Consider the following 5,548-nt stretch of genomic DNA (forward strand, 5'->3'; position numbering starts at 1 on the left):
TTTCCCTCCAGGGACACTTCCATTTTCCTTTCACCACACCCATAGCTGCATCAACACAGTGGAGGTAATGTTTCTGCTCTTGACTTACTTGACTTAGTCTGTGGTGGCCAGTTCTGCTTCATGCTTGAATTCACCACAGCTAGTTGAGCGGATGGCTCAGGCCTAGCTTCCAGGAGGGTGGCTGACCAGAAGCCTTGGCAGAGCAGCCCAGGAAAGGGTGCTACCACTGATGTGGGAAGGGCAGCAGATACACCACCAGATTCACATTCTGCTTTGAGATGACCTAGTGACTGACGTAAAAGCTATGTCCCAAAAAAATACACTGGCAGCAGTAGAGGAAGCCTTCAGCAAAAAACACTAGCAGATCAAGGCAAAAGCTAGCAAGGAGGACCTAGCACTTAGACCTTCAAGCAGGATATTGAGTACAATATATGGTCTCTTCCAAGCTTCTTAGTTCTCCCGTAATATTCTGGGTATCCTGCAGCTACAGCAAGCAGAAGAACATGTTCTGTGCCACTGAAAAATAAGACAATTTTTTCTGACTTCTTGTTGCTCTACCTGGGATACAGTTTCCCATTTTGGGGAATGAACTGAATGGACAGCTGTAGAAATCAAGGATACCCTACCACAAAACACGCGCTTCCAGAACTACCAGTGCAGTAATCCAACTTATCAACCTGAGCTGATGTTTGCAATTACTTCAGTATTTCAGTTTCAACATCACCAAATTCATATCACCAAGTCTTAATGTCTTTAGTATCATTACCAGTCATCTGGATGAGGGGATTGAGTGCTCCCTCAGTAAGTTTGCAGATGACACCAAGCTGGGTGGGAGTGTCGATCTGCTTGAGGGTAGAAAGGCTCTGCAGAGGGATCTGGACAGTCTGGAGTGGTGGGCCGAGGCCAACTGTATGAGGTTTAACAAGGCCAAATGCCAGGTCCTGCACTTCGTTCACAACAACCCCATGCAATGCCACAGGCTTGGTGAAAGCTGCCTGGTGGAAAAGGATCTTGGGGTGCTGGCTGACAGCCAGCTGAACATGAGCCAGCAGTGTGCCCAGGTGGCCAAGAAGGCCAACGGCATCCTGGCCTGTGTCAGGAATGGTGTGGCCAGCAGGAGCAGGGAGGTGATCGTGCCCCTGTACTCAGCACTGGTGAGGCTGCACCTCGAGTACCGTGTTCAGTTTTGGGCCCCTCACTACAAGAAAGACATTGAGTTGCTGGAGCGTGTCCAGAGTAGGGCAATGAAGCTGCTGAGGGGTCTGGAGAACAAGTCTTACGAGGAGTGGCCGAGGGAACTGGGGCTGCTCAGTCTGGAGAAGAGGAGGCTGAAGGGGGACCTTATCGCTCTCTACAACTGCCTGTAAGGAGGTTGTAGTGACTCAGGTTTTGGTCTCTTCTTCTATGTAACTAGTGATAGGATGAGAGGCAACGGCCTCATGTCACATCATGGGAGGTTTAGATTGGATATTAGGAAAAATTTCTCCACAGAAAGAGTGGTCAGGCATTGGAATAGGCTGCCCAGGGAGGTGGTGGAGTCACCATCCCCGGAGGTGTTCAAAAAGCATGTAGATGTGGCACTTCAGGACATGGTTTAGTTGGTAGTGTTGGGTGGATGGTTGGACTTGATGATCTTAGAGGTCTTTTCAAACTTTAAAGATTCTATGATTCTATGATTCTATTCTAAGTCTATAGTCTACTCAATTACAGTGATTCTTTCCACTGTGTGTCAGGCATGTAGGACTTCTTGTTTTTTTTCCCAAAAAATCTAGCACGTCCACTATTCCACGTGTTTACTGTGAAACTGAGAACACTCAATCCGGACTTGTTTAAGAGCCTGCTCTCATTTTTGCTTTTACCTGTAAGACTTCAGTGCCCTAACTGTCCTCACCTCCCTGTGCTTTGTCTGCCTACTACCCAACAGCAGCACAAGAAGTTTCCTCAGCTCAGGGAGTAAACTCAATGATCCCAAATCTGCTTTGAACTTGCCGTGTGATGCAAGGTGGAGTAAGCAAGCAGCTTGCCCTATGTCTTTTTCATTAGCAACTTCATCTGGGAAGACGTGTTCCTGCTTCCTTTTGTGATTGTTTGGTGCTCAAAGCATTAGTGAGGCACACTGAGAGGAGCAAGGTTTGATTTAAGCCATCCTTATCCAAAACCACAGACAAAGAAACACCAGGTTCCATGTTTTCTTAGGAGGTAAGAGAAGCACTATTATAGTGCCCAAAGAATCAGGGATTTCAACCACCCTGATATCTGCTGGCAGGACAACACAGCAGGACATTATCAATCCAGGACTATCCTGTAGTGCATCAGTGAGAACCTCCTGCCCCAAGTAATAGAGGAGCCAATGAGGAGAAGTTCTCTGCTGGACCTTGTCCTCACTGGGACTGTGAACGCCAAAGGCAGCCTGGCCTGCAGTGACCATAAGATGGTGGAGTTCAGGATCCTGAGAGGAAAGAGGGGCGTAAAAACAAAAGCTCTGGACCCTGGACTTCAGGAGAGCAGACTCTGGTCTCTTCAGAGATCTGCTTGGAAGCATCCCATGGATTAAGGCCCTGGAGCGAAGAGGAGCCCAAGAAAGCTGGTTAATATTCAAGACCCTCCTCCTCCAGGCTGAAGAGCAGTCCATCCCAGCAAATAGGACATCAGCAGAAGTGCCAAGATGTCTGAGTGGACAAGCAAGGAACTCCTGGCCAAACTCAGAAGCATCCAGAGGGTGTAAGCAAGAACAGGTAAGTTGGGAGGAACATGAAGATGACATTTCAGCATGCAGGGATGAAGTTATAAAAGCTAAAGCTCAGCTGGAGTTGAATCTGGTCAGGGTTGTCAAAGACAACAAGAAGGGCTTCTGTAAGTACATAGGTACAAAAGGCCAGGGAAAATGTGGGCCCTTTGCTGAATGAGACGGGGGGAACGTGGTTACACGGGACATGGAAAAGGCTAGGTACTGAATGCCACCTTTGCCTCAGTCTTACTCGCAACACTCGCCTTCAGGAATCCCAGGTCCCAGAGACCAAGGGAGAAGTCTGGAGCAAGGAAGATGTACCCTTGGTGGAAGAGGATAAACTCAGGGAAGACTTAAGTAAACTGGTCATATGTAAGTCCATGGGCCCTGGTGGGATGCACCCACAAATGCTGTGGGAGATGGCAGATGTCATTGCGAGGCCACTCTTGATAATCTTTGATCTATCATGGTGACTGGGGAAGTGCCCAAAGACTGGAGGAAAGCAAATGTCACCTCTGTCTTCAAGTAGGGCAAGAAGAAGGATCCAGGGAACTAAATGCTTGTAAGCCTCACCTCGATCCCTGCAAAGGTGATGGAGCAGCTAATCCTAGAAACTATTTCCAGGCACATCAACAAGAAGAAAATCATCAGTAGTAGTCAGCATCGCTTCACCAAGGGGAAGTCACGCTTGACCAACTTGATAAACATCTACAATGAAATAAGTCTACCACTGGCCTGGTAGATGAGGGCAGAGCAGTGGATATTGAGTACCTGGACCTCAGTAAGGCCTTTGACACCATCTCCTGTGAGATGCCCACAGAAAAGCTGTTGGTGTATGGGATGGATAAGCAGATAGTGAGGTAGACTGAAAACTGGCTGAACGGCCAGGCCCAGAGGGTGGTGATCAGCTGCACAATGTCTAGCTGAAGGTCAGTAACTAGTAGTGTACCCCAGGGGCCAATATTGGGTGTAGTCCTGTTCAATATCTCCAGTAATGATCTGCATGTTGGGGAAAAGTGTACCCTCAGCAAGCTTGCAGATGACACAAAACGGGGAGAAGTAGCTGACACGAGACAGGGTTGTGCTGCCATCCAGAGAGACCTGGACAGGCTGGAGAAATGGGCTGACAGGGACTTCATGCAGTTCAACACTGGGAAGTGCAAAGTCCTGCATGTGGGGAGGAACAACCGCAGGCATGAGTGTGTGCTGGGGGCCACCCAGCTTGCAAGCAGCTGAGCAGAGAAGGAACCCGGAGGTCCTGATGGACGCCAAGCTGAACGTGAACCAGCAATGTGCCCTTTTTGGAAAGAAGGCTGATGGTTATGCTCCCTTCACTTCAGCAGCATCCATCTCCTTCTGTCTTGCTCCACGGGTAGCCAAAGCATTCCCACGTGTGATTCCTACTCTGCCTCTGAAATAAAGCACTAAGCCACCTTTCTTCTTAGGATTCGCCCACAGCCTATGCTTTTCCCCCTGACATTCAGATGCAGCTTTGCTCAGCCTGTGTCTCCCAAGTCACCATGATCCGCAAGGTCAGAGGGTTTATTCACAGCTATCCAATGAACACACACTGGAGCCCGCATCACCAACAGGGACTGGAAATGGAGTAACCATGCCTAACTCCCAAAACTCATGCTGACATTAGGCAGAAAGTGATGAAAAGCTGTACCTGAAGAGAGTTTATAGCTGACTTCTAGCATCATCTTTCCTATAAATCTCTGCAACGTATTTTCTTTCTCTTCCTAATTGCGACCTAACACTGGTGTTACCAAGCTGCCTCAAATCAGAGGCAGGCCTTCTCACCCAAGCTTGTGGTTCTAAATCCTCAGCAACAGGCAGAATCACGGATTCACAGGGGCCGGCAGACACCTGTTGAGATCATCTGTTATCTCAGACCTCAGGAGAATTTGGCTGCTTTGTAAGACATTCACAAAGGATCTTTTCCTTTTCAGATCAAGTCTTCAGTTTTCAGCTGGTCTCCAAATCTCACTAGGGCTCAAGGGAGGGTTTGATTCTTCTCTGCAGATGGCAAGGTGGTAGTGGTACCAGAGCAGGACTACACCCCTTCTCTACAGGCTCATGTGTTACTTGAACAAAGTATTACCCCAGTAACATTTAAAAAAAAAAAAGTTACATCCACCACTTGCATAACTGTGCAGGAACCTAAGCTCGCGTGTTTTTTGCTGAGATGGCAGCAGGTCTTCCACAGACATTCTGCAACCATGCACAGACAGGCAGCTGCCTCCACCTGAGCAAGGCTGAAATTCATTGATCCCCAGTTCAGAAACAGGAGGATGAACTGGCCTAGGAGCATTTCACTACATGGCACTCCCCTCACAAAGCATTTTGCGCTCCTCTATGTATATATAGGGAACTCGCCAGCTCCAAGGAAAATGATTCAAGAATAAAACACGGCCCATGGGTCAACAATGCTTTTTTAATTTTAGTTAAAGCACTAGATGTTGCCTTCTTCAAGTCTTACACACGTGTAAGTGGCGTAGCACCTGGCTGATTCTCCAAGGAGAAAATGTCTTCCTAGATTACATTAAAAAATTTACATTTAAAATAAAAACATTTTCAATATTATAATTGCATTTTTGTGTCAAGTGCCAGCTATTTTACAAATTACAACTGCAGCCAAGGAGGTAAGTTTTACCATTGCCCTTTCATAAGTGTTAGTACATTTTGCTTTATTGTCTTGAGTACTTGATACAATAAATTCTGAAACTCTTAAATAAAAAGCATAAGAAATGTCAGATTTCCCCACATTTTTAAGCTAGAGAATGTACTTCAATCTTTAATCATTCAAGATTCTGACAG

This window comes from Opisthocomus hoazin, chromosome Z (assembly GCF_030867145.1).
Source record: "Opisthocomus hoazin isolate bOpiHoa1 chromosome Z, bOpiHoa1.hap1, whole genome shotgun sequence".
Lineage (NCBI taxonomy): Eukaryota > Metazoa > Chordata > Aves > Opisthocomiformes > Opisthocomidae > Opisthocomus > Opisthocomus hoazin.